Here is a 13623-nt window from a genome sequence, read left to right as displayed (position 1 = left end):
TCCATATAAGTAAGTTTGTTTTTTTGTCATTTTTCTTGAGCTAAATTTGTCCCCTCTTTTATGTGTGTAACTCTTTTTTGGTTGTATGTAGCTCTTTTATGCTCAAGATGACTTTATATCTGTTAATGATGGTAGTGGTAAGGTTCGATCCTTAAATGAATATTTCTTTGTAAGATTCGATCCTTAAATGAATTTTTTTTTTTTGTGTAGATAGAATATCCTGTGAGTTGGAAGTTGAGTGGAACTAATAGAAGACTATCTCCTAAACATATATAAGAAGAACTTGAAGAAGAACATTTGCAATTCAAAGGAACTTTGACAAGGTCAAAGATCAAAACATGTCTCCTTGAAACTTATAATGTTCCATGAAAGAGGGAACTTAAAGAACACGAAGATCGTGAGAACAATTGAAAAATAATTTAGGAAATTAAATAAATTCTAATTTTATTTTAATTTTACAAAATGTTACATTTGTTAGGCGAATGAATCTCGTTTAGCAAGCTAGTTTGCGTTTGCTGGGCGAATGGGTCTCTCTAGTCGAAAGTTTGCGTATGTAATTTTCATTTTTTTGTTATATTTAATGTGTTTTGGGCTTTGAGCTTTCTTTTAGGGTTTTTAGATTTTCTTAAACTTATGTTCCTATATATATAGAGGTACAAAAAACTGATGTAAATACTTTTAAGTCATATTATATGCATTTGCATTCTTTGAGAGAGAATTTTATTAGTTCTTGGATTAGAACTCTGATTCTTATCGAAATTTAACATCTTTGTGGTGAATCTTTACTTGATTTATCAATTTGCTAGATTGTTACATCCCTCATCCTTGTTTTATTTTGTGTTTTTCTTTGTTTTTTTTGTGCCTATAAAAGATTCAAATTCAAAAGCGATCGTACTATTTTCTTAATATGATCGTTTCAGGAATCTTATGAGCTATGTAAGAGATCTTTTCTAATGTAAGGAAAGGTAGTCATTTATAAATATAATTGATGTTTTTGCATTTTGTTTTTTGAAAGATTAAATTTATTAATTGGATTGTGAATACTGAGAAACAATTGAGACCAATGACATGAGGATTTACTTTATAAACATTGTTGAACTTGATATTAATGATTGATGAAGGCGTGACCACCTCCTTAGAAGCTCCCTCAAGAAGGATCACTAGAAGCATGTCTGAAGGGGAATCTTCTATTCCATCATCTTTATCTTTGTTTTGCATTACTTTAGTTTGAATTTCCTAAGTTGGTTTCTAGTTGACTTATTTTGGTTGACTTGTTGACTTTGACCCAAAGTTGACCTTTGACCAAGATTAGATTAACTTAAACCAACATGTTAATCCTTGTTTGTCTTGTTTTGTAGGTAATTAAGAGAAAGTAGAGCATGGCTAGGTGACACATGGTGATTGGAGCACATGGATGAAGTGGAAGAGAGAGGAAAGCAAAAAGCATAAAGTAAAAGCAAAAGTAGACATGTACCTTGTCTCCTTTTGCCTTTTTGGTTTATTCCTTAGAAGGCTACTTGCTTTCCTTCCTCTTTTGGCCTAGAATCCTCATGGGAATGCATCCACCAATCATCTCCCTTCACTTGGTCGAGAATGACTCTCACTTTAGGTTTAGGGTTTGCTAGTTAATCCTTTTTCATGTTTTTGTATTTGCTAAAGGACCCCTATGAACTCCTATTTAAAGGGTGCTCCTTGTCTTGTAAAAGGGTTGATCATTTTGTTATAAACTTTGTGTATTCAACCACCAAATTTTGTGAGCTCTCCTTCCTAGAAGTGAACTCACCTTTGCCTTATCTTGCTTGCAAGTGGCGGCACCATCACTCATCTCTAGGGTTTGGTTGGCTTAGATCCCCCCTATGAGTGGTGTGCTTCACCCATTGCTCATCTTCTTTGCTTTCCATTTTTAATGTTTCTTCTTTCATTTTTGCTCTTTAACTGTTGTTGAATCCGTGTGTGTGTTAACTTGAATCCAACTCTCTTCTTCCTTTCATGAGCTTGAGAAATGAACCTTCACATCTAGATAACATGCTATCTTAATGTCCAGTGGGAATTTTCAAAAAGCTTTCTTAAACAACTTCACCATATTCATAACTCTAAAAGAAAACAAGATAATCCTTCATCAATGATGATTTTCTAGAATAGGTTATGCGAAATTAATGATGGAATCTTATTGTTGAATGTGATAGTGCTGAGAATTTATATTGAATTTCAATTGTATTGTGAATATTCAGAGGGTGGGTTATGTTGGGTTTACATATCCTATGATTTGAGTTATTGGTTGATTGAATTGACTGTTTTGGTATAATTGAATTGGATTGTGAATCGTGTGAATGTGTTTTGAAGTGGTAAGAAGTTTTAGCATGGTTTGGAAAGCTTAGAATAACAGTGTGAAAGATAATATTGTTTTGAGATTGAATGGACTTGTGTAATTGAATTAGGATAGAATGTGGGTATTGAATTGATGTTTTGAGTTATGTTTGGTACTAATATGGATTGATTATATGAGTTTTGCAACCATTAGAATCAAGACATCAACTGATTAGAAATGTATTTTTGTACTTCATTATTTGTATTGTTAGGCATGCGAGAAGGACTGATGGGTGTCAGTAGCAGCATTTTCTATCGTTGAGCACCAATGTCCAATGAGTTCTTTGTTGTCTTAGCGTTAAGTGGTGATTTTGGCATTGAATAAAAATTTATGTGTTTGTTTTATAATTAAACTTTAATTGATTAATTGTTACTATGATGTATTACGAAAATTTTGAGATAGTAATATGATTTTAATTGATTGATAGTTACATTTGTAGTTGTTCGATGAATTGTGTTATAATATAGTTGATTAGTCAAAGTAGTTAGTTCCAAGGGGTGAATACTACCTTACTATATGTAAATGTATTGAAGGAGATTTCGTGACTGAGACTTTAATGTCTCTACTAGTATCCAACTCACGTAGTATGTAAAACCCTAAAAAACGGCGTTTTAGAATTGATAGTGGTTTAAAAATAGTAAGACTCGGTTATTTTAATATTAAAAGGTTTTAGTATAAATATTTTTGTTATAAACGAGTTTCATTATTTTAAACAAATCATCTCTCTAGAAACCACTTTTATAAAGTTCTCTGACTTCTCTCTAGAAGTTCTCACCTTCTATTCATCTATTTGAAGATCGAAGACCGCTAGGGTGATCCTATTGGCGAGCTCTACCTTTTTATTCAATTAGTTTCTTCAACCGTGTTAGTTGAACTTCTACTCGCTTTCTTGTTGGTCTTCTTTGTTCTGGCTTGCATGTGACCCTGCTTTGGTTGCATGTGACGTTTTAATCATCAATATGAGTCTTTGTTGGTCAGTGATTATAATGGTAAGTCATGATCGTTCTTGTGATGTTCCTAGGTATAAATAAAGCATCCTGTGGAACTAAAGGTGTTTTGGTGTTCCTTGAGTCTGTTGAGTTGTTTGGGCCGGTTGAGCCACTTTGTCAAGTAACGGAAGCTAGTATTGTTTTTCTTTATAGTGTTTTTTTTCTAAATTAATGAATGCAAGTTGATGAATTTGATTTGTGATGAGTATGATTGTTTTTTCTTGTATGGTTTGAATTATGTTTGTCGTAGCTAAATCCACAAGTTGTGGAAATATTCACTGGTTACTTGTGGAATTCGGTGGTTCATGCTTCTTGTAGTTGAATCCACAAGTTGTTGAAATATCCATTGGTTACTTGTGGAACACGCTAGTGTGAATTCTGCATCTGGAGCCAAATCCACAGGTTGTGGGAAAATCCACAGGTTACTTGTGGAACTTTTTATTTATTTCTTCACCTTTAACATGAACCTTCTATTTGTGTTTTTCTCTGTGTTTATGAAGTTTTACTAGTTGCTCTTGAACATTGATGATAGAGTGCTTATTACATAAAATTATGAAACATGATATGCGAATATAATGAATGAATTATGTATGATTGTTTGGTATGAGGAACTTAGTGTGAGGTCATGTTTTATGGAGAAGTGATGAGGTTATAAGTATGAAAGAGAATAAGTGGAATGAGATGGTTAAAATTGAATTGCATCTTTGTTTTGAAGTCTTGGATTCTAAGGAAGTGTGATGATTTTAAGAGAGTGAAAGTGGATCTTAATGGAAAGGAATGAGAAAAGTTGATTTGAATTGTTTGTTGCATAAGGGTTGTGCTTCTAAGCAAGAAGTGTAGTCCAAACTAGTAGGTTGTTATGCATTGGCTAAGGATGTGTTGGTCAGAAGCTATCCTATACTCTACTAGGTTTAAAAACTCATATAGAGTGTCGTGGCCTAGGTGGTGAGAGTTGAAGGAGGTTCTTATGGTGGGATTAGGGGTGGGACCACTAATTTGGCGATGCTATAAATAATTTACCTTGTCTAAGGGAAATTGAGTCATGTTGGTTAGGCCATGTGGAGCTGGGGCCTTTGTCGCAATCCACTTTTATGAAAGGTGCACAACTTCTTATGTCTAAGTCAATGCATAGATCTAGATAATTGAGTCTAGAGAGTCTATAATTATACGTTTGGTATTTTTATGAATGTTTAAAATATGCTATTTTTTTATGTAATAAGCTTAACTATTATATGATTATTTCTTTTATAAACTAGCTTACCCTTGCACTCTATGTCTTTTGTTGTTTATCTTTCTTTTACGATTATCACCTATTCGGTGGGAGCATATGAGGTTATAGGTTTAGAGGCACCTTTGAAGGATGAGGAACCATCTGTTAGGTCAGTGAAAGATTTCTGGGAGTTGTAGTAAGTGATTAACATGTGTTTAAAGCTTGGTCGGTTTTAGTTGGTTTGTATGAATGATATATTTTTATAGTCCTATCTTTTGTAAGACTGTAATAATTTTACACAATGGATATATGTTTTCAATATTATGATGAAACATCCTTGTTTGTTAATTTTAAGTTGCTGAAAGTGGGATGTTACATAGTAGAAGATATTTATGTAGTGAGAGTTGAATGAGATTCCATAAGGAGCCCTTTAGTATGAAAAAGGACTTGTACTTATCTCGTCCCATGGAACTTACCCTGTCATGACTTGATGGAGGGCATTGGCTTTGTCATTAATATATCTTTGTTAATGTTATTACCAACTCTCAAGTTTTATTCTTATATAACAACTTCATCTCCTCTAGTTTGTTTGTTTTCATACTGAGAAATGCACATGTTTATTATGCACATATAAAGTTTAAAAACGTAAAAAATATTATAAACAAAAAAAAAATGAAAAATATTATTTAAACTAAATTTTCTTAGTTGTGAAAAGAGGATTTGCATGGAAAGTTGAAGATAACTAATTAAGTAAAAGTAAAATTGATTCTCTTTTAATATAATTGATTTTTTTAATATATGCTTTATATTAAAATAAATAAATTTAAAATATTAAAATAACAAATAAAATAAAGTTAATCAATTTGAATGCTAATACCTTTTAATATATTCTTCTCCTGAAATATAAATTTTTATTTATTAATTTTTTTTAATAATTTTTGTATGTTAATTTAAATTTGATTTCAATTGTAACTTACATTTTTGAAAATTTATTTTTTAAATTAAATTAGTCTGAAACTTTTTTTTATAAATTCTTCTGTAAATATATTAATACACATCCAAATCTATTGTATCATATAAATCAAATTTACTATAAACTTTCGTTTCACTTTTTACTTTCTTTCCCTCAACTCAAACAATCTCACTTTCCACTCTTTTTCTCTTAATTCAAACAATTTCACTTTTCACTATCTTTCCTTTCATTCCTTCCTTTTCCACTTCTTCAAATGTACTCCTTAATCCAAACACACCCATCATGCATGGCCAAAATCCATTAGTCACCCTTAGCACAAACAACTTTCTCATGAAAAGTATCCTATTTAGAAAATTCCATTTCCTATGTTGTACTACTGCATAAACAAGTGCACTGTTAAATCACATGATTGTTGTCGTAAACCTTCACTACTTCAATGAAGGCTTTCTATGCCGATAAAGAAAGTTTTCACTTACTATGTTGGTTTTATATATCGGTTATTGCCACAACAGACATAGAAAGTCCCACTTTCTATGACTTTTCTCAGTCCCAAAACCCTAAAGCTTAAGACCAAGAAGTAGGAGCTCCTCATGATCACCATTGCTGCCATTCACTATCTATTTCGCTTCCTTCGCCTCTTCATTCACATCTACAATGTGTGTGTTCTCATTGTCCCTTTCTTCACCTCCAATACCACTCTCGTTACGTACTTCTTTGCCAAGGAGAACTGGGACTCTGGCTCCAGCATAACAAACACAATAAATACATTATTACACTTGCATTGATCTTAACAAGAATGAAGGAAACCCTAAATGAGATGAAAGCACCCAATCACGAAACGAGGCTGAGTGCAAAAGCAAGCAGTGAATGCAGTAGAGCATGAAAGCGAGGATCGAGGAGCAAAGGCTTTGACAAAAGTGATAAATGCGACAAGGGTGCAATACAAAGGAGGAGATCAAATAGAGGAAGGTGAAATGAAGTGCAAAAAGGAGTAGGGTAAGAAGAAGATTAAAGATATTATGTTGGTTATAGTGACAAACTGACATTGAAAGTCTTCTACTTTATTACAAAATTGACACCCTCCCATTTTATATGTTGGTTCCAAGTATAATCGGTATAAAAAGTCTTCTACTATATTACGAAATTGTCACTGCTCCAACTTTCTATGTCGACATAGAAAGTCTTTTATTTTATTACAAAAATTGTCACCGCGTCCATTTTATATACTGGTTCTAGTGATAATCGGCATAGAAAGTCTTATCATATTTACAATTCTACCACCACTTATTATGGCGGGTGGATTACAACCGACATAATAAGTCGTCATAAAAAGCTATTTTTGTACTAGTGCTTTTAAAGTGCGTCATTTATGTACTCCTCATGTCTATTAGACATTTTCTTTAGAGAGAAATTCAATTATTCATTATGCACTACATCAACACAACACCACTCCTTCCATTCATTTGCATTCCTTCACCCTCTATTACGCCTCTGAAACCTTTCATATCCAAGACTAAATTGGTAGAGATGACAATACAAGGCGACCCAACCCATTTTGGCCTGTCCCACATATAAAATACGAACTAATTTCTCTAACTCGTCCCATATAAGGTTTGATCCCTGGGTTTGCAGGCTAATTTGGGGCCTACATAAGAATTTTAATAACTTTATTTTTATTTAATTAAATTAGTAGAAATAACAATTTCTACAAACCCATTTCTTAAAATAAGTAATATTCATAATTTATAATTTTAAGTACAAACGTATTGAAAATAAAAATGACTTTGAATAAAACTAAAATAAGGGAAGTGTTAAGAAGTGGACTTTAAGCCTAAGTTAACCCCATAAAACTGGCTTATATGATGAGGTTTGCATCCCACTTATATACTATGAAATTGTCTTATCTCTAGTGGGCTTATATGATGAGGTTTGCATCACACTTATATACTATGAAATTGTCTTATCTCTAGTCGATGTGAGACTTCCAATACACCCCCTCACGCCGAGGTATATACATCTCGTATGTGAGATTAGAAATTAATTGGTGGTCATTAGTGGCTCGATAGCGAGTGAAACAGAATGTCCAAGAAATCTCGCTAGGATAGGCTTTTTAAACAATGACTCTTATACCATGTTAAGAAAGTGGACTTTAAGTCTAACTCAACCCTACAAAATCGACTTATAAGGTGAGGTTTACACTCCACTTATATACTATGAAATTGTCTTATCTTTAGTCGATGTGGGACTTCCAACAGGAAGAAACACAAATGAAGGAGCTACTTTTGGATGGAATGGACACAAATGAGCGAGCTACTTTTGAATGAATTGAAGAATAAGTGTGAATGAAAAATTTACTTAGAAGAAACACACACAACGTATTATGCTGGAGCTGATGGATTTTGAGAATTTAAGTCAATGTGAGTCAAGGGAAAATTAGCTCGTCGTTAGTTTGCACGGGTTGCAGGTTATACGGGACGAATCTAAGTGGGCCAGTAAATTAAAATACTCAATTAATCTCACACTTTTTCTTGCAAGTCGGCCTGCATGGCCCACCTCACATTGTCATCCCTACAAATTGGATATAAGGTTCTTTTTAATATCTAGGTTATATGTAATGTTGATTAACATATGAATGATGTCACCTTACATTCTTTTCTATACAAACTAGAGGATACCAACCATTTTATAAAAAAATAACATTAAAAATCACTTTAAAAAGATTATAACCAAATAAAAAAATTATGTGAGAAATATTTTATACGAAAATTTTACTTTAATTTTAATATTTGATAAAAAGACACATTTATTTATTTTTTTCCCATAACCTCTTATTAAAAACTTAGTTCAAACAAACATGCCTAAAGAAAAAAAAAGAGTAAAAGTTAAATATGTTTGATACAAGAAAAACAAATTTATAAAGAAAAAATAGAAATAAAGTAAAAAAAAAAGTATTCATGAACCTATTCATTTATAATTTTATTCTCCTTATTTGTTTTCACGTAAAACAAATCAAATCAAATTAAATTCGTTCTTCCTATTTTCCTTCCAACCAAACAAAATTCACTAGGTTTTCACGTGGTCTATTAAACTCATCTTTCGTTGTACCTTAACCTAGCTTTGCACGTGGTCTATTAAACACATCTTATTTTGTCTCCTAATTTTTATCCTCAAAGGTTGAGATGCTTTAATGCATGTACTTTATTCTACATTAATAAAGTGGTTTGGTATGCAAAGCAAATGGTTTTGGTGAACATAAGGGTCAACAATTCATTTCACATTGCAAACAAATAATAACCACTCATTTCAAAACCCTCTTTAGCACGTTTCAAAACCCTTCCATTTACATTACCCTAATTACATCATAACTCTCTATTTTATTCCATTAATCACATCATAACTCTGTTTCAAAATTAAACGATTTTTGTAATTGTTAATAATATATCATCTAATTGTCTAAAAAAACAAAATTTTAAAATGATCAATGATTAATTATTGATCGCAATTAAATTATTAAAACTAATAATAAAAGTACACATTAACGATGAAGCAAAACTACTTAATTAAAACAAAAAAGAAATTGAAAGACCGAATTTACGATAACTTTATAATAATCAAAATTTTGTATTTATTAATGTAAAAATATAGTCATCATCTTAATATGCTAAATATTCTTCTATGGATGGAACCAATCGATCTCAAGAGCCTTTAGCTTTCTTTCTCTTTCCCTCTTAACTCTCTTGACCACTGTTTCTGATCCATCGTTGGGAGTGGGGGTACCTGCAAGCACTTCGACGCTCAAGTCAATAATAGTCAAATTTCCTATATGCACTATATGAGTTTAAGATTAGATACTCCTTTTAGTTATTGAGTCGTCTCTTATATTACTTGACATCACTTCCGACTTTATTACCTACAAGGCGGTTTTCCTCTTTCATTAAGCACTTAGAAATCTAATGAATGTTGTAACTACTCCAAACCTTAATGCAACAGTAACATCTCCAAATTTCAATTGATGTTGAGCTTTTGAGTTCTTGGGCCTATATGTTACTTCTCCCAGTATTGGAAAGATTCTCACCTTTGCATCGCTAATTCAGAATGTACCCGACCCTTTAGGCCGAGATGTACATGCGACCTCATTAGGCCAAGGAGTGCACACTGTCCATAGTGTACCTTTCGACACTGAGTCGAGATGTACGCGGCCATTCACACCAAGTTGGATCTACCCTCTTCTCTCCCTACCCTCTAGAGATGGCAAATAAACCCGCCTTCGTGGGTATTGCCCGAATCCGTCCCCGTTTTGATGGGGAATCCTCACATTGACTGGGTATGGGTATGGGCATGGAGAATCCCCGACTTTTTCAATTGGGTATAGGGATAGTTATGGGGATATCCCCGCTATATCTTCGTCATCATTTAAATTATTAAAATATTCACAATTAATTAAGTAACCATATATATATATATATATATATATATATATATATATTCAATTTTTTATTTCTTCTAGTTATTTGGTTTGTCATGAAACTCATTCATATCTCCAATATTTTTTTCATCTTATCATAACATTTATGTAATTATGTTAAAATGATGTATGTCAATTAAAATTTTTTTATGTCTCATATTTAAATATTTCTATTATTTTTTAATATTTTTATTTATTGTATATTCTCTTTTCACATGAGTACGTTTAATACTCTCAATTTAAGTGTTTAATAGCATAAACATTTCATTTACTAGGTAATATAAAAAAAATTACTTATTTTTATTAATTTTTGTTTCATTTGAAGAACTTTTTTATTTCGCTAAAACAATTATTTTTCAACCATTGATTATATATGTTAATATTTGAAAAATGTTCTTTCAATAGTTTCTCAAATTGTTTCCTAAGACATACATTTGTTAATTTTTTAATATTTTATTTGTTGTTTATTTTCATCATATAGAATACTATTTCAGTATATTTTATCTAATTATTTTTTATTTTTTAACTCATTATATCAATTGTACTGTAATTTTTTACTATAATTGTATAAATAACTTTTATTTACTACAATATCAAAATTTAATGTAATTGCCATGAATATTTTTTTATTATTATGTTTATTATTTGTTATTTGTGTCATTTTGAGTAAGTGATGTATTATCATTTTTATTAGTGTATAAAAAAAAATATTTACCCAAAAAATACGTCTAATTTTTACCCAAAAATTTCTAATTCGTTAACGTCATAGAAAAAGTTAATAATAATAAACGCGCTGAAAAAGAACGTTCTAGAACGCGCTTCGTGGGAAGCAACCACAAGTTTCTTACGTTTTCTAATCACTTCTTCGTGCTTCTAGAACATTCCCCATGGAACGTTCTTTGCCCCATTCTATATATAAGCAACTCCACGATCTGAAAACGCAAAACATATTGAGAAAACAAACAGTACCTAGAAACGCAACCTAGAATTATTGTTTAGTACTCGACAGAAGTGTGATGTGTTTGGTTTTTGTGTGTGACAAGGAGGAAAAGGTGTTGGGGAAGCAAATGGCACCAGGGGCATGCCCTTATTGTGGAGGGATGGTTGAGGCCATTGATGTAGAGAGCTAGTGGAGATTTTGTTTTCTACCCTTATGTTTTAAGACCAAAACAAAATACTATTGTACCATGTGCACAAGGAGATTAGAGGTATTGTCATAACTGATTTTGTAAGACACTGTCTGTAAAACCTTCTGTAATAATTACATAGAAGAAAGATATCTATTTTTTTTTTTTTACTTTTTTTTCTATTTATTTTTTCAAATGTTGGTGCATTTATTACCGATTAATACTTTCTTTGATGACCATTTTTCACTATGATACTTACCCAAGCATGTGTTCTTTTTCAAATGAGGTTTAAATGTAAAGGTATATGTCGATTGTGTAATAAACTATTGGTTCTAAAAATTGGGGCTTCATTAAAACTTCAAATATAATTTATATTTTCTTATTTTACAAATTGATATTATATTATACATAGACGAAGTCTTATTTAATTGCATTAAAATATTTTTATAAATATCTTTACACATGTTTAATAAAAACAAGAAAATATTATAAAATTTTTACTATGTTTTTCTATTAAATTAATTAGTTAAAGAAAAAAATGTCTTAAAAGAATATTTTATTACTATTATAGTTTTATCGAATTAATTATAAGTTTACATGTGAGAATAAAATTTAATTAAATTATTATTAATGTATGTTAATGAGTTAAAATTTTATTTTGATAAATTATAATTTTATTTATGAGAAAGAGAATGATTAATTATCTTTACTTTCTTATAATCAATCTTGATTCTATTTTTTTCTTTTATCTCTTAGTGACTTCTTACTTCTTGTTTTTCTTTTATTCTAGAGTCTTCTTTTAAGGATTTGACAAATTAAGTTTTTTGAATTTCATGTTTCCTGTGCGTATTAATCTTTTCTTTTCATCCATTATGGGTAGTATGTTTTTTTTTTTCTATTTGTGTTGCTATGGTTTTTATTCTATTTGTTACATTTGTATTAAAATTATAAATGTGTTTCTTTTGTCCAGTTTTGTTTTTTCGATACTTTTATATTTACAGGTTTCGAGAGTTTTTTTACATACATCTTAACGAGGAATTGAAACTTTTTATAAAACAATTAATTATATTAATCTTTAGTCTTTTTTTGTGGATAATAGACTAATTTGAACATAATTCAAAATTGGGTCAAGTTTAGGAAAAAAGAAGAACAATATTTTTTTAATTATTTTTATTAATGGTTAATCTTAAAATAAAATCTACAGTTTGTGAGAAAGTTGAGACTTGAGAAGATGAAAGAAACTTGAGACTTAAAATACTATGAGTCTACTAAAGAAACTTGAGACTTAAGATACTAAAAGTCTATTATTGAGTTTACTTTTCTGATAATCAGAACCATGTTTTATTGTTTTAACTCATTCATTTTATATATTTATCTTTAGTAGTGTTTTATATATTATAATTTTTATTTTATATAAAAATAAATAAACATGTCAACTAGAAAAATTGAATCAGACTACTCAAAAACCCAAAAGAAGAGGAGAATTGAAAATTTAATCGTATCACAAAAAAGATTTATGAATAAATTTATACAAATAGATAAGAATGAATTAAAATATACAAGTGGGTACTCTTTGGATAAACAAGATAACAACAATATAGATATAGGTGAAAACAACAATAGAAAAAGAGAAGTAGTTACTGATGATGATGATGATAGTTATGATTCTCAAACCTAGGATAACAAGAAGAAGATTGAGAGACTATATGATGATTTTACACTTTATAAAAATATATGTATAATTTAAGTCAATAGAAGAATATCGATACAAATTTGAGAGATTTGTTGATAGAAAATGGTTATATTAAAATCATTGATTTAAATTTTCCTAAGGATATACATTATAGACACTTTTCTTCATCAAATTATATTCAAAGGCCTCATTGCATAAAAAAAAGTTTGGAAATAAATTTTAAATAAAAGACCTTATTTTTTAAGTCTTTTTTAGGCCTCCCAAAGTCGTCCCTAATTACCTATATGTCTATTCGGAAGTCTAAAATTTTTACATGATAGTCTAAAATTTTTATCATGATTTTGTCTTTAAAAGATATATTAGAAGAAAATATGAAGGTGTACTTAAATTATTTTTAGTTTCAACTTCTAAGTAAGATGAAACTATTGAGATTCTCAATAATAAACAATAACAATTTTATTTATTTATATTGATTTACTTCGATTCATGTTACTTTGTGTTGCATTACAAATATTATTTGTTGTCACTTTTGAGTTATGCAAGTATATAAGAAATTGAAATACGTAATATTTAAATTATTTACAATTGAATTCCTTTTATTTCTTAAATAGTTTTTTTTTGGATGGAGTAACTGAAATATCTTAAATTTTAATTTTCTTGTTTAGATAAAATTATTTAATTTCTATTTTAAGGCAAACTCAACTTTATTATTAAGCCTGAGTTGAGTAGCTCAACCTTCGAGCTAGGATGAGTCGTCTTGACTTTTTGTTAGGGTTGACTTACGAAGATTCAACCTGT

General features: G+C 30.2%; 1 pseudogene; it reads left to right on the top strand.

Annotated features, from left to right (window-relative positions):
* The first annotated feature begins 10953 nt into the window (after nt 1–10953).
* LOC114195624 (uncharacterized) lies at nt 10954–11381 on the top strand (annotated as a pseudogene).
* The last annotated feature ends 2242 nt before the right edge of the window (nt 11382–13623 follow it).

The sequence above is a fragment of the Vigna unguiculata genome, chromosome 8 (genome assembly GCF_037176805.1).
Source record: "Vigna unguiculata cultivar grain cowpea cultivar isolate G323 ecotype 2 chromosome 8, ASM3717680v1, whole genome shotgun sequence".
Taxonomy (NCBI): domain Eukaryota; kingdom Viridiplantae; phylum Streptophyta; class Magnoliopsida; order Fabales; family Fabaceae; genus Vigna; species Vigna unguiculata.
The sequence above is the reverse complement of the archived record's forward strand: the minus strand, read 5'-3'. Positions and strand labels throughout refer to the sequence as shown.